The sequence below is a fragment of the Bos grunniens genome, chromosome 20 (genome assembly GCF_055505025.1).
Source record: "Bos grunniens cultivar Pamir isolate PY7600 chromosome 20, Bosgru_T2T1.0, whole genome shotgun sequence".
NCBI classification, from domain to species: Eukaryota; Metazoa; Chordata; class Mammalia; order Artiodactyla; family Bovidae; genus Bos; species Bos grunniens.
Window position 1 is genome coordinate 28,489,506 of NC_141184.1, and position 17,743 is coordinate 28,507,248.

Here is a 17,743-nt window from a genome sequence, read left to right on the forward strand (position 1 = left end):
TAGGAGACATACTTGACTGGTGTCTGTTCCCTGTTAAACAAAAAGGAGTCCTGAATATTCTGGGGAAAAAAAATGGACTTACTGAATAGGCCCAGCTTTTCTTAAGAAATCTGTTACTGTAGTCCAGTTTGGGTACCCTTTGAATAAAATGACTATATTTCCCCAGGCAATTCAGGCAATTAATGTTTAGAGATGTTATCAAGGTAAATTCCATATGTTAACCAAACTATTTTATATGTAAAGAAAATGCAACAAACAGTGTTATATGCAATTCCTGGTAGCTCAGTTGGTAAAGAATCTGCCTGCAGTGCAGGAAACCCAGATGCGATCCCTGGGTCAGAAAGAGGACCTGGAAAAGGAAATGCCAACCCGCTCCAGTACTCTTGCCTGGAACATCTTATGGACAGAGGAGCCTGGAGGGCTACAGTCCATGGGTTTGCAAGAGTCAGACACAAATTAGCAACTAAACCACAATATGTAACAAGCATAAAGTCACTTCCTGGGTCCTAGCAAGAAACTGAAGCAATAAGATAAATAATGAACAATACTTATTATTTAAAAGAAAGGGATGATTCTGCTTTTATTCTTTATGCTCTTACCCAGCTTTCCTGGTAGCTCAACTTAAGAACCTGCCTGCAGGAGAGGCAAGAGACAAGTGTTTGATCCCTTGGTCAGGAAAATCCTCTGAAGGAGGAAATGGCAACCTGCTCCAGTATTCTTGCTCCCCTGGCAGCTCAGCTGGTAAAGAATTCGCCTACAGTATGGGAGAGCTGGGTTCGATCCCTGGCTTGGAAAGATACCCTGGAGAAGGAAATGGCTACTGACTCCAGTATTCTGGCCTGGAGAATTCCATGGACTGTGCAGTCCATGGGGTCCCAAAGAGTTGGACATGACTGAGTGACTTTCACTTTCTTGTATTTGGTCTGGAAAATTCCATGGACAGAGGAGCCTGGCAGACTACAATCCATGGGTTTGCAAAGAGTTGAACATGACTGAGCGCACATGCCATGAGAAAGCTGTATTAATATTATGCCTAGAAATTCAAAGGTTTGACATTCATCCAAATGTAAAAAGCAATATATATATATATATATATATATATATATATATATATATATATGCCAGATGGTCTCAATAAATTACTTGTTGGTTATAAAAGCAATGCTATGAAGCAGTTATCTTTTATTGCTCCTATTTTACTGATGAATAGACTGAGGCACATTTTATCTAAAGTTACACAGGAGAAAGTGACAGATCAGGGACTTGAACACAAGTAGCCTAGTTGCTCAGTGTATACTCTAACCACTATAATGTGTAAGCTCAATAAGGCACATAGGAACAAAATTAACTTTAAATAATGAGAATGTTCACATTAATCAGAAATGAACTGAAACTTAATAGAAATACCTCATTTGTAAATGAAAATATGAATATATAAAAATCAATTTAACTGAAAGTACAAGATTTATACATGGACAAAAATGCAAATTTTGCTCTAGTTCACAAGAAATACTTCAATGATCAACAGTAATGCTGTTTTTGAATGAAAAAAACATTTAAAAGTGGCAATTATATTAATTAAATATAATACATTTAAAAATCTGTTTAATGAAATTATATATGTTGGCTCTAAATCCATGGGAAAAAAATGATGAGAAAGCCAAAACAAATGAACAAAACCACAATAAGAAAGAATAAAGAGTAGAACTGAGCTCATAGGTTATCTGCAGTGGAAAACTCAGAAAATCCGGAGTGAAATCCAAGTTCAAGAATGGACTTTCAGAAAAAAAACCCAGACATAGATTCTTGCATAAACAATGAGTTTTATATAAAAAGCATGGCCTTTCAAATTAGTGAAAAAAGGCTACACTATTCAAAAAATGATATGAATTCAATCGTACATGTTTAGGGAAAAAAAGTATCTTGTCATATGTATACATTAATTAGATATTTCCTATTCATCTCAACGGAAGGGCAATGGCACCCCACTCCAGTACTCCTGCCTGGAAAATCCCATGGACGGGGTAGCCTGGTGGGCTGCAGTCCATGGGGTCTCGAAGAGTCAGACATGACTGAGCGACTTCACTTTCACTTTTGACTCTCATGCACTGTAGAAGGAAATGGCAACCCCCTCCAGTGTTCTTGCCTGGAGAATCCCAGGGATGGGGGAGACTGGTGGGCTGCCGTCTATGGGGTCGCACAGAGTCGGACACGACTGAAGCGACTTAGCAGCAGCAGCAGCATTCATCTCAACAGGAAACAAAACAATAGAGCAAAAATTATATGACTCTTTCATTTTACTGTTTTCTACATTTTTACATTTTATATTGGAGAGAACAAATGTTTGACTAGTGACTAGTAGTACAACTAGTCACTCTTCAGAATTCTCTAGCTGCAATATATAACAGTTCATTTTTATTTCATCTAATGAAGACAAGAAAAGGATGTAGGAGTATATAAAAAAGTCTTTGACTTTCTACCTCTGTATAAGAAAAAGATGCTTCATAGTATTTATTCATTTGCATGGGTGTCTCTGAGTGAATTTCAATGCAAAATTAATGAGTGTTGAATTATCTGTCAGGTACAGAGGATCATACTGATTATTTTATATAACCAAAAACTATCAGACTAAAGCTGAAAATAATATAATTATATATACCTCTCTACTGAAGACTATTCAAAACTTATTTTGCATTTTAATCAATTACATAGTTGAAGGAAGTCTTTCATTGTTCTTTCACAACATTTTTTTAACTTAAAGACATTTTTATTATTTGAATAAATGTGAAGACTGACTCATATGAATGGGTCTCTGGATTATAGTCTGTCATTTCCTAGCCTAATAAGGATCTCAATACATTTGCTACTTAAATTTTTCTAAAATAATTTTTCTAATTATATACTGTGGCCAGTCCAATTATTGAATCACTCTTTTTTTATAATAAAAAAGGGTAATTGTTCCATTGAATCATTTTGAATATAAATCAAATAAATAAATATCAAATAAATAAAAATACCCTCTCTCTGCTAAGCCACTTCAGTCGTGTCTGACTCTGCGACCCCATAGACGGCAGCCCACCAGGCTCCCCCATCCCTGGGATTCTCCAGGCAAGAACACTGGAGTGGGTTGCCCTTTCTTTCTCCAATGGATGAAGGTGAAAAGTGAAAGTGAAGCCGCTCAGTCATGTCCAACTCTTAGCGACCCGGTGGACTGCAGCCTGTCAGGCTCCTCCCATGGGATTTTCCAGGCAAGAGTACTGGGATGGGTTGCCATTGCCTTTTCCAAAAATACCCTAGAAAATATTAAAAAGTAATCAAGAGAATATTTAATTTTTCACATTCCCTTGCATATTTTTTCCCGAAGTGAATTATTATTCTAAGTTCATGGGTTTTTTTTTTTGTTTGTTTTTTTGTACTCTAGAAAGCATAAGAGAAGTCTTGATTACCATGGTATATCTTCACTAGACTTGGACAGTAGCATCTCCCTTGCCTTACTGCAAAAGCTGTTATATATTTCAATGTAATGGTACCTCTGCATAGAACCATAGAGTCACCTGATTTTATAGATATCAAGGTTTCCTGGAGACTTCTCAATTTGAAAATAGAGGAATGTCACTGTCATAGTCTAAACTCTACAATTCCAGAGGCTGGACCTGAGAACAAGTATCCTGAGTTTCTGGCCAATAGTTAAATCCATACAGTTTAGCTAACTTAGGTAATGTTAGGAAAGATTTCACCAATCAAACTGGGCTGTGTTACAGAGGATTTGAAAATGACAATTCATTTTATTGTTACTATAGATTTAGATGTCTGAGATTTCCTTTTTAGTAAAATATAGGCCAAAATATACTTCTTGTTGCTGGCTATGCAGATGATGCTGTTCAAAATTCATCTGTCCTCCCCCAAACTTTAGGAGATAGAAACCATTACTAGGCTCATTTTACATAATAGAAATTGAGTGCTCCAAGAAATCACTGCTGGTTAGGTATGGGAACAAAGGCATTATCAGGGTTGTGTTCTCTGGTGGCTCAGCTGGTAAAGAACCTTCCAGCAATGTGGGAGACCTGGGTTCAATCTCTGGGTTGGGAAGATCCCCTGGAGGAGGGCATGACAACCCACTCCAGTATTCTTGCCTGGAGAATCCCCATGGACAGAGGAGCCTGGTGGGCTACAGTCCATGGGTCACAAAGAGCTGGACATGACTGAGTGACTAAGCACACATGCACAGACATCATGCTCCTGAATAGTGTGCTGTAGTGCTGATTTTCCAGGAGTAACAGTGAAATAACTTATGGGAGGTCCAGAAACACTGGGCTTTCATATTTTTTTCTCTATCTTAAATGGTTTATAATATGCAAGAATAACTAGCATTTGTTAATACAGTGGTGTTACTCCTGTTACTTAGTTCATGTCACAAAATCAGATATTTATTAAAATGTTTAATCAATCTAGCTAAAGTGAAAATGAAAGTCGCTCAGTCATGTCCAACTCTTTGCAACCTCATAGACTACACAGTCCATGGAATTCTCTAGGCCAGAGGGTAGCTTTTCCCTTCTCCAGGGGATCTTCCCACCCCAGGGATCAAACTCAGGTCTCCCACATTGCGGGCAGATTCTTGACCAACTGAGCCACAAGGGAAGCCCAAGAATACTGGAGTGGGTAGCCTATCCCTTTTCCAGCAGATATTCCTGATTCAGAAATCAAACTGGGGTCTCCTGCATTGCAGGCGGATTCTTTACCAACTGAGCTATCAGGGAATCTACCTAAATGCCTTTTAAATATACGTGCTTACCAGAGAAACATTTTAGTTGCTCAGTTCACATGTTCCCTTCAGAATTAGACAAAGTGTATTTCCTGAGATAAGAAAAGCTTTGCAATTCTCCACCTCAGTAATTTAGTTCTGAGCTGCAACTATGTCCAGTCTAAGAATAGAGTGGTTAAGCCAAATTAGTCATTCTAAGTGTGACTTTTTGCTACTAGCATTTGGAAGGTATATAGAAGTAACTGGAAAGCAAGTAATTAGGAGATTTAACACATTTTCAACTTCTATATTCCTAAAGGAGTCATATAGCTTCCTTCTCCAATGTTCCCTTTACTGCCTTTTTTTCCTTGTAAAAATATATGGGAATTCCCTTTGTTAAAATGCTTGCTCAGAAGTAAATAAAGTGCATACATTTTTCACTTCTTTGTTTAAAATTTTGTCACATATTACAGAAATGATTCTTGCAAGGCATATTATAATCTAAACAATTTAAAGGAAAATTGATGTGATGAATTAAATATAATAAATGGCTTCACACTTTGTGTAGTATAATTATTTCAAATTAGAAGAATTATATGTTGGGTACATTGGTTTTCAGATGAACAAGAATATTCTTTTCTTCTTCAGTCAGGCAAGTAACACTCCATAATTAAATAATGTAATAACAGAAATGTTTCCATTTCCAAACAGAGGGGAAAAGAATGTAAAATTGCCTTAAAGTCAAATAGGTAATGAGATGTTAAGGAAATTTCTGATAATACTCATTGTATCAGTGATAGGAAATAATGTCTTTTCTCTTTCCCTCCAAGTAGATTGGAGGCAAAGAGCTAACACAATCTTGTTACAAAATTTCCATCCTTCTATTTTAATTCTTTGGTTATTTCCTGTGGGAATCCAGGGGGTGTTATTAATAACATTCATGAAAAACCAGAGGTCACTCTATTAAATCACATTAAATAGAATAATCATTTTATTGTCAATAACACTAATATGTTTGATATTATAGAATGTATTTCCAGTAAAACTAAATGTACTAAGTGGTCATTAGAATGATTATTTTTAAAACAAATAAAAACATGTACTCGTAATCAGAATACCTGGTATGTTCTCATACTGTTTATATGTATGTTTCTTCTGATAAGATAGCAAGATCCTTACAAGGAGGGACCGTGTTCTTGGCCATTATATACCCAATAAGCACATGATAAATTGATAAATTACAGTTTTTCACTTTGATATTCAAAGTGCATTCTTCCTCCCAATTCCCTTTTTTTTGAGGGATAGTTTTTGTTGTTGTTCAGCTATGAAGTTGTGTCTGAGTCTTTGCGACTGCATGGACTGCAGCCTGCCAGGCTTTCCTGTCCCTCACTATCTCCCGAGTTCACTCAAATTCATGTCCATTGAGTTGATGATACCATCCAACCATCTCATTCTCCATCACATTCTTTTTCCATCTTCAATATTTCCCAGCATTAGAATTTTTTCCAATGAGTTGGCTCTTCTCTTCAGGTGGCCAAACTATTTAAAGGAGTCCTCCTAGTGAGAAGGAGGACAGGACCCACAGAGATAGAACATGCTGCAGCCACTTCCTAGCAATGCACTCACTAAATTGAACAAGTTACTGGAGCTCTTAAACTTCCACTTTTCACTTGAAAAGTGAAGAAACTAATACTTATTACATAGGATTACATGAGTCTGTGCTCGGTTGAGTCCAACTCTTTGTGATGCTGTGGACTGTAGCCCTCCAGGCTCCTCTGTCAATGGGATTTCCTAGGCAAAAATACTGGAGTGGATTGCCATTTCCTCCTTGAGGGAATCTTCCTGACCCAAGTATCAAATCTGTCTCTTGCATTGCAGGTGGATTCTTTACTGCTGAGCCACCAGGGAAGCCCACATAGGTTTACAGATAGTATTAAAATAAACAGCAATGGCAAACTGCTTGACACATGATAGACATTTTAGTCAAGTTAACAATCTTCTTTAGTGTTTTTCTCTTTTAATGTTTCTTGAGAGATTGTTTTTCATATCACCCTGATCACTAGTGATGTTCCAGCCATTCTTCAAGTAGGTACAGTATTTATAAACTAAACATAGCCATGTTCATGCTCCTAAATTTCATATGTTGAAATCTTGACCCTGCAATGTGATGGTACTTGAAGACAGGATTTTTGAAAGTTAATTATGTCATGAGGGTGAAGCCCTCATGAATGAAATTAGTGCTTTGATAAAAGACAAATAACTCCCTCACCTTTCTATCATGTAAAGAGAGTGGGAGGAGGGTCATTTATGGAATCAGATCCTTACCAGACACAGAAACCGTCAGCACTTTGATCTTGGACTTCCCAGTCTCCAGAACTGTGAAAAATAAATATTTGTGTTTATCCAAGCAGTCTGTATAACACTACTGCTATAGCAGCCCAAACAAAGACATCTAGCTTCAGTAATGCCTTCCATATAAAGACTATTGTCTACCTCATTCAGACTTAGCTATGAATCATTCTTACAAGGAGATTCCAGATTTATTTAATATTAAAAACTTCTCTTAGCAGATGAATTTACTTGTAATTAATATTCTTTTTTCACCATGCACCAAGTATGTACTACATTGTTAAGCAAACAAATTCTGAAGCATAATCAGTCTGCGTGCCTGCTAAGTTGCTCCAGTCATGTCTGACTTTTTGCAACCCTATGAACTGTAGCCCACCAGATCCTCTGTTCATGGGATTCTCTAGGCAAGAATACTGGAGTGGGTTGACATTCCCTCACTCCAGGGGATCTTCCCAACCTGGAGATCAAATCTGTGTCTTTTGTCTCTTATGTGTCCTGCATTGGCAGCTCGGTTCTTTACCACTAGCGCCACCTGGAAAGTCCCATGCTCAATCAAACCTTTCTCTATTACATTCTTTTCTACATCAATACTCATTGAAAACAAGAGTAGTTCTGGTGGATTTCTGGGAGTTTTTGTTCACATCATTTTTGCAATGTGATGATGATATGAAGTGTTAACAGTTTCCAAAGCTTAACCAAATATTTGTAGATCTCTGTTTTCATTTAGAAATAATCTCTGAAATTTCCGACTGACTTGGGTTTGATCCCTGGATTGGATCAGTATGATCCCCTAGAGGAGCACATGGCAACCCACTCCAGTATTCTTGCCTGGAGAATCCCATGGGCAGAGGTGCCTGGTGGACTATGGTCCATAGGGTTGCAAAGAGTCAGAAATGACTGAAGTGACTTGGCATGCATGCACGCTATATCCAAAGTCACTCTGATGAGCAAATTCAGTTACCTTCTAAAATAAAAATATGTGTATTTTTATGGTTAAGCAAGTAGAAGAAACTTTATTTTGAGGGACTCCTGAGGCAATGATATGTATCAAAAAATAATTATATCAACAAAAATAATTATTTTATATTTACAATAAACTACTTATCTATCTAACATATAGGTGTCTTTATTTAGGTGTGTTTGATTTCTTTATTTTTTAATATCAAGAAATATAATTAGCAATTAGAAATTATTATTTCCATCTATCTATCTGTATGTCTATCTGATCTATCCATCAGAACATGTAAGGTTAATAGCATTGGCCCTGTCTAATCAGAAGTTGATACAGTGATGAATATGCTGCATCCAGCTGACAAGTGGAGCAGAGAAGAAGTTAATATAGAGAACAGTAGAAAGACTATCTTGTTATACTCCCTTATTCATCTGTTGAAGATGAGAAAGATCTTTGCCCCCAATTTAGATCTAAACCAGTCAAGACTGTCCACAATACTAACAGCCAGTGTTGAGAGAACATGGCACGTCTTCAACATATTTAATGTCTTTTCCTCATAGTGTAAGCACTGACACTCTTGCACCTGCATTACATTGCATCGACATTTCTTCCTCTTCTATTCCATATTCTTGCCCTCTGACTTCCACTCACTTGGTTAATGTTTCCATAGCAATTTAAATAGTGAACCACTGTGAACTCATATAGTCATAAGAGGAGCTAAAAATACACTTTAATGCAGTGAATGGAACTAAGTGGAATGGAAAATAGCAATAATGATGTCATGAAATATTCAGATTTGATGATATTCACAGTGCAGAGATAATTATTTGTCCAGCTTAAATGGAACTATTGTTACTCTGGCCTTTTTATTGCTGAATTTAAGTTTTAACTAGTAAAGTATAAAAGAGATAGAAGACTTACTTTAGCTGAAATTCAATTAAGCCTCTCATTTCTATCAAAGACAGCCCTACAGATTTTTAAATGAATAAAAGTTTAATGTTTTAAATTAGGAGTATCCTCTTTTATGTAAAAAGTTGTAAAAACTTAGAAAAAATGTAAAGTCCTTAGAATAGTGTAAGACATTCTTAATTTGATGCAGCCTTTCTAGTATGGTGTAATACATTCTTATCAAAACAGTCTCATAGTTTAGGGCCCCAATGGGATATATCATGAACATCAAAGAGCTATAAGCAAGAATTTGTCTTCTTTCAGAGAACAAAGGATACTTCAAGAAACAGCCTCAAAGGAAAACTATATCTCAAAAAAATTATTTGCACAAATGCAAAAAGAAGTTGACTTGGAAATGCCTCTTCATGTTTTTAGAAAACTGTATACAATTTTCTTTGTAAAAATTATTTCTTTGTTTTGTGAAGGCTTTTTAAAATAGAATCACACTTAAAATCCTAATAGAGCATTATACACTGAGTTAATCACTATGAATTACTTTATCATTAAGTGGATAAGATAACACATTCCTTAAAAGGAAATTGTAGGATTAAATGAGATAGTTAAGTCCTTGGCACAGGTTCTAGTACATACTGCAGTCAAGGAAGTGAAGTGAAATGAAAGTCACTTAGTCATGCCCAACAATTTGCAACCTCATGGACTATAAAGTCCATGGAATTTTCCAGGCCAGAATACTGGAGGAGGATCTTCCTAACCCAGGGATCGAACCCAGGTCTCCCACATTGCAGGCGGATTCTTTACCAGCTGGGCCACAAGGGAAGCCCAAGAATACTGCAGTGGGTAGCCTATCCATTCTCCAGTGGATCTTCCCCACCCAGAAAATCAAACTGGTGTCTCCTGCATGAAAGGTGGATTCTTTACCAACTGAGCTACCAGGGAAGCCCACAGTCAAGGAAAGGCAGCCAATTATTATGAAAGGTCTAAAAAGAGATTTTGGAGGGAAGGGTACTAATGAAGAAATTACTATTTTCTATATAACTGTAGTTGCATATTTTCTAATGATTTGAAAGTGTCTCATGTGAAAACTAACTTGATAAACAATAGTAGTGAAAGCAAATACAGGAGAAAGAGAAAAAAAAAAAAAGAATGAGAAAGTGAACAGGAGGATCAAAATAAAACTCAGTAAGCTAGTAATGATAAATGGCCAACAAAAAATCTTGACTGAGAGATATATTCATGGATTTGCTACTGGGAAGACATTTTGTTTGCCAAATAATTGTGAATTCATTCTCCCTTTGGATTACAAAATTTGTTAATTTTCTGCTTAAAAGAGTCAGAATATTAATATGAAATGCATGCTTTGAGGATTAACTATCAAAGTCACTACTAATTATTGAAATGAATCAATGGCTAAAGGACTATGAAGACTTCTGTTACCAGAAAACATTAGCTTTACAAGGATAAACTGCTAAGAAGTTTATGATGATTATTATTTATTAAAGAGTATTTATAGCATTGTGATTTTTTTTAACTTTGACTCAAAGACAAAGCAAAGCATCTTAACATCAAAGTCACTTCATTAACAAGAAATAGCAGGTCTCTGATCAATTTTTAAAGCCTACTGACATTCTGGTCATTATAAGTATATATTATTTACTAATTCCACAAATATAATCCACAGACTGCCAAGTCTCCAATATTTGTTGACTAGTAGATATTAACCTCATTCTTATCCTAGCTAAGAAAATGTTATTCCTGGAATAGCACCATTTGATGATTCTTCATTGTTCATAAAGAGTTACCCATTAAAATTGCAGTTCTGCTAAAAAAGGTCATTCCATGATTTTACTTATGGTTTCACTTAAGATCTATTAGTATTATTTTAACTATAGTGAGAGACTACCTTACAGGATATATGTATGAATATTATGGACAAATTTTACCTTAAAATATACTTTAAAATTATTATTCTTGACTCAATTAAATTTAAATATTAAGTTGATTTATGGCACATGTTTGTAATAATGTGCTACTTTAAGCTTAAAGTATAGTCCTATTTATTTCAGTTTTTGATCCAAAAAAGTAAATGTGCCTTGGTGTTTTTCTTTTCTTTGTACTTTTGGATTTGAATAGCAAGCACTTGAAGTTTATCTTTTATTTTCTTTTATTTTCATTGTATTTTCTCTCCAAGGACTGTTAATTTAAACTACAAGGAAGTTGTAGGGAAATAAGAAATAAACTAGAAAGCAAACAAACAAAAAAACCTTTCATGTTATGTAAGACAATATACATGCTATGACCCCAAACACAAACTCTGTGGGAGAATCTAGACCTTGATGAGATTGCTATCCTAAAGCTGACACTGTCTCCTTAGACCTTGAGCACGCTATATATATTCTCCAAAGTGTGCTTCACTGTCTTGAAATATGGCCTTCAATCTTTGAATAAATGAGTGATAACATGTAAGGACTGATGGTGAAGCTGAAACGCCAATATTTTGGCCATCTGATGCAAATAACTGACTAATTGGAAAAGACCCTGTTGCTGGAAAAGATTGAAGGCAGGAGGAGAAGGGGACAACAGAGGATAAGATGGTTGGATGGCATCATGACTTGATGGACATGAGTTCGAGCAAGCTCCAGGAGTTGGTGATGCAGCCTGGAGTGCTGCAATCCATGGGGTCACAAAGAGTTGGACATAGAGAGGCTGCACTGAGCTGAAGAGCATTGAGTGGGTACATGAAAGAGTTCAAGAGCAGGACATACATTAAACACTCTAGAACAGGTAAGTTACCAGAGAGGAGGGAAACAAAACCTTGCAGATAATTCTGTTGTTATCAGGAGTTCTCATATTTTACTATGCACTAAAATCACTTGTCAATAACCTCAGATATGCAGATGACACCACCTTTATGGCAGAAAATGAAGAGGAACTAAAAAGCCTCTTGATGAAAGTGAAAGTGGAGAGTGAAAAAGTTGGCTTAAAGCTCAACATTCAGAAAACGAAGATCATGGCATCTGGTCCCATCACTTCATGGGAAATAGATGGGGAAACAGTGGAAACAGTGTCAGACTTTATTTTTCTGGGCTCCAAAATCACTGCAGATGGTGACTGCAGCCATGAAATTAAAAGACGCTTACTCCTTGGAAGGAAAGTTATGACCAACCTAGATAGCATATTCAAAAGCAGAGACATTACTTTGCCAACAAAGGTCCGTCTAGTCAAGGTTATGGTTTTTCCTGTGGTCATGTATGGCTGTGAGAGTTGGATTGTGAAGAAGGCTGAGCACCGAAGAATTGATGCTTTTGAACTGTGGTGTTGGAGAAGACTCTTGAGAGTCCCTTGGACTGCAAGGAGATCCAGCCAGTCCATTCTGAAGGAGATCAGCCCTGGGATTTCTTTGGAAGGAATGATGCTAAAGCTGAAATTCCAGGACTTTGGCCACCTCATGCGAAGAGTTGACTCATTGGAAAAGACTCTGATGCTGGGAGGGATTGGGGGCAGGAAGAGAAGGGGACGACAGAGGATGAGATGGCTGGATGGCATCACTGACTCGTTGGACGTGAGTCTGAGTGAACTCTGGGAGTTGGTGTTGGACAGGGAGGCCTGGCGTGCTGCGATTCATGGGGTCACAAAGAGTTGGACACGATTGAACGACTGATCTGATCTGATCTGAAAATCACTTGACTTCTTTAAACACAAGTTTTTCCCTAAACACATTGTTTCTGATTCAGCAGGTGCAAATGTGAATTTCTAACAAGTTTCTAGGTAATAAAGATATGGCTGACTTAGACATCACAACTAAAGAAATGCATATCGTTACAACCTAACTTACTTGCATAGAAAGAACTCTACAAATGAAGCTGGAGACAAAAAATAGACAGGAAGTTTTTGCTGTAAGCCAGCACATGAATGTGAAAGCCAAGGGAGAATCCCAAATGGATGTGGCAGGTTAACAGAGGAGATACTGTTTCCCTTTCCCCTCTCACCAGGAATGCACATGCGCGTACACACACACACACGCACACACACACACACACACATACACATCCCACAATTATTTGGAAGATAATGTGAAAAGCCACTTTCAAAGGAGTGACCTAAAGAATTCAACCACAGTACTATTCAGAAAAAACAGTAAACTTTTCTAAAAGTGCTTAAACAGCAAAAAAAAATCAAAGAATAATAAAAGAAGTAGATTAAGAAACACATGAGTTTCACACAGTATTTTGTATCCTAAAATTTGTTACAGACAAGATAAACACTTAAAAGTAAAATCTGAAAGAAGAGGTCAGAAGGATCAAAACAGAAGAGGAAAGGTTGTAAGACAAAGGTTGATAAAAAATGAGACGCTGAAGCTGAGAGTCATTCAAAAGAAAAAAGTAATATAACAAATAGAGAAATAATTCAATATTAAAAACAGTAAAAATAAAATGAATAACCTGGAAAAGTATGCATTAAGTGCTAGCTAGACCTGATGAAAAATACTCAGAATGGAAAGAAAGTATAAGAACAAAAGATAGAAATGAAGACAAATATAGACAAAATAATATATAAAAAACAATAAGTGAAAGAAAATATGCTTCAGTATATAGAAATTTGTCCTGAAATAAAAGAAATAAAGTTACATTGAAATAAAAAGACATAGTTCCACATACTGAATATATTCTGAAAGAGATAAAAACCCAAATGTGAAAAGAGAATCCTAAACTTATTAGAAGAAAATACATGAGGATACATTTAGATTGGATATAGGGAAAGATTTTTAAAATAGACTCAATTGATACAAATTATACTAGAAAGAATTAATAGATTTAACAATGCCAGAAGTTAAAGATTCTGAAGGTGAAAGACTGAAATTTCACATTTTATGAGAGTTGAATCAATGTGAAATCCCATCAACAAGGAAAACTCTAGAATATACAAATATATTTGTCCTGTGTTCTGGAGCAAAAAATCTTGTGTTCTTGTTATCAGTATGGGTATAATATTTTAATGAAATTTTAAAATACTTTATATGTTATTCCTATATTTTTTGAGAAATGTTGAGGAAATTATATATAAGATCACTCATGGATCTTTACTAAAATTGTGTTATAATACTGTATGCACAGTAAAACTCCAAATATGCACTATAAAATTCATGACACAAATTCGAAAACAGAAGAAATTAGTTTAAATGCACACTGTAATGACTACTAGGCTTTTCTTAAGTCTAAAGTATTTCAGTTCAAATCAACATCTCACATTATATTTTCTTCTGAATCTGTGTTACATCAGCTGTATGAAGGTGAGCTTTACAAATGGGATATCATGTCTTGAAATCTGTGAACATACTTTCCAGGTGACAACTGATTGGACTGGTAAAAGCCATTTGTAGGTCCTTTCTGGCCAATGAACATAGTTCAGTTAACAAAATCTCTTTAATATCAATTCTCTTCTGAGTAGTGTCCAAACATATCCTATCCTTTCTATGACAGACAAAAAAAGAAAGGACATATTGTGACGAGAAAGAGCTGGTTGGGGTTAAGCACTAAATCTGGAATCAGTGACATATGTTCAGCAATATTACATTTGTAATAAGTGGCATATTAGCTAACTTTATTAAGTTTCAGGTTTCTGACTCAAAACACTAATTATAGTAAATGAGACCATGTAGGTAGATGTGTTTGGCATAAAGTAACCATTCAACATACGCTATACATTTTCTTAATAAATACAATAATGCTGAAAAAAGAAGCACACAGTGAGGAGCAATATTTTGAGACCGCAGAAGCCATGAGTAAATCAAGACTTGGGTTAGAGGAAGTTATCTCTGGAAGTAGAAACACTGGAAGAGACAGGATATGGGTGGGCTTCATAATGGTGCCTTACAGTCAGGAGCAGTTTATCTGTGGGAAAAATAAAAGACAGCCTTAACCATTCTGTCTGAATTCTAATACGTTCTTATGTACACACTATATCCATGATAATCGGTGGTGCATTTATTGATACAATTTTACTTTTTCAGTATATTCCATGTACTCAAACAATAAGCCCCCATTAATTAAGGTAATTAGTCTGCCTTCAAACATAACCACCTGTCTGTTCTGATAGTAATGTAGATACTACTTCCTATTAGGCATTTCTGTATTTTTTAATTTTAATATTTGAAAAGTCTTCTCCCAGGTATTTCTGATAACAAGGAGACTGGGATGCTAGTTTGAGATGAAGAGTCCTGAGGTCTGTATACAAGGGAAAACCTCTGATACTGAACCTCAGAATTTGATGGCCCTAATTGCTTACTCACAGAGAACTAAATTCTAGTCATATAAAGGTTTAATATTTTCTTTCCTTATGACTGTGATTTTCAAACAGCAATTTGGGGTTATTTGATTCAGATTCTAAGAAATCTACATTTGAATAGTTATTCTAGGTAAAACCACTGCTACTTTCTATGCATCACTCTTGTAAGTAAAGCTTTAGTGTAATTAGTTTATATATTCATCTGATACTATGCTAACTCAAATTGTTTTTAAAACTTTCAGATTACACCTGCGCATGTTTTTTCAGTTAAAATGCAATCACCTGGAAAGCTTAGTCCAACTCACAAGCCTTTTTTATATGATCTTCAGAGACCAATAAAGTACTGTTTATACTAAGCATTACATGAAAGCAGTAATTGATAAAGGTTTCCAAGATTGATAGCTCTCCTAGAGAGTAGGAAAATATTCTGCTTCCTTGAGTTGTATTGGATAAATTTATGAACACCCAGGTAGTATAATGAAACTTCTCCATGTGAAAACCCAATCCAAAACCTGAAGCAAGCAATATAAAAGGGTGTGTACATGTACCCTATGTATGTGAAGCTAAAATGATTATAAGGCAAAAGTTATACAAATTGAAGCAAAGAAAATGGTTTCTAGTGTCTTATGAATGACCTTTCTGATGCTGTCTTATATAACAAATGATATAGGTATTTGCTATTCATAAAAGATGGCTTCAAACGTTCTCCCACCTGCCTCATGGGCCTGATACTGTACATTTAGTGATTTATTAATGCACATTTGTACGTATCACAAAAAAAGAGATTCAGCTCATATACATAAAACACTGTCTGAATGTTTAAAAGAGAATTTCAGAGAGTTGGAAGGGTTACCATTTTATCACCAGCGTTTAAGGTTTGCTGAGAAAGAAAAAATCACTTGATGGACATTTGTTTCCCTGGTATTTATTTTGTTTCATTTATTTAAAACAAAATCTCTCAAGCCATGTTCATTCTGTTCATATGTAATACATTTTATATATTTATTTGACTGATATTAAACTATCACACTATATTTGAATGACAACTGAGTGACAAGTGTTAAGTGTCTTCAGGGGAAAATTGTTTAACAAAAACATATTTTAAAATTTCCTATTGAATCAATCATTATTTCTAAAGCTAAAATTTTCATAGGAATGAAAGATGGATGAGATGGTGATAAAGGCAAACAGTTTTAATGATATTATGAGGTTTTGCCTTGTTTTGTCCCATGTTTGACAAACAGCGACATCTGTCTACAATCTGTCAATATGATGGATGGGAAGCATAAATCACATTATCTTATGTCAACACTCCTCTCAGAACAATATTTTAACATAAATTCAGTGCTATGTCATGAATGTGACCCTTAGGAATAAAAAAAGTACATATACTATTCAGCTGGATCCTATTTACATAGTTATTTTCAACCTCTTTTAATGTAGGAAGTCAAAACTTAAAAAAAAAAAAACTCAAAAGACATAAACTATATTTCATACAGTTTGAAAGCTGGTAATGTATCCAAATGAAATCCTAAGAATATATGCTATTGTAAAGTCTGTATCGACACTGACATTTCCTCAGAAATCATGCTCTGAAGGTAATGCAATTAAAGCTTTCAATGCACAAGTTTGGAGTTTTGGCTAACATTTATTTCAATGTACTTACTAAAGATTCATTCAACTGTAATACCTTCTTGACTTCAGTGTTGGAGCTGATGATTTTTAGCAATTTATAGTGTTCTGAAACATCACAAACCTTTAGCCACTGAGAAGCACCATTTCAAATAATAAAATACCTTTATAATAAAACTTTTTTTAAAACTCTAAGAATTTTGCCAATGTTTGTGAATATATAAAACGTGTTCTACAGGTCTTTGATGAAAACATTTTCTCATTTGTCAGGGTAATCTCTTTAGCATGGGTAATACGATTAGATTTTTTTATCTGTTTAGACAATGTTTTTAAGGTTTTCACATTTATCATTAAACCTTAAAAGATTTATCCAAATAAGCAGCGTCTGAGCTTCTCCTCATGGATCTCCAAACTCAAATACATTTGAAAGTGTTCCTTTTGTCACTCTGTGTGAGGAAAGGATGGCCTTTCCTGGCCATGACCTTGAGTCAATCCTAGACTATTCTTGTGTTAGAAGAAACATCATCCCTGCATGTTCCTACTGAACTGAAATTTTTCACCACCTGTAATAAATCAACTGAACTGCTTTCCCCTTAACAAATAACCGTCTAGTAGAGTTCCTTTCTGTTGCTTCTAAGTCTCTTCCAGTTATCCTCAAGCAGAGGTTAGCATGGCATGATCTTCTAATTGTTGTTCTGTCTAAAAGACTTTAGCCTCAATTCTCACGGCACAAAATGAAGTGATATTCTGGATACTTTTAACTTCAATATGATGAATAGAACCACCACAAGTATTAATCAAGGCACTGAAACATTATTGTCATTATTTTTGTCTTTTTATCTTGTTTGTTCATCACTAAATCATCTGACTTAAATCAC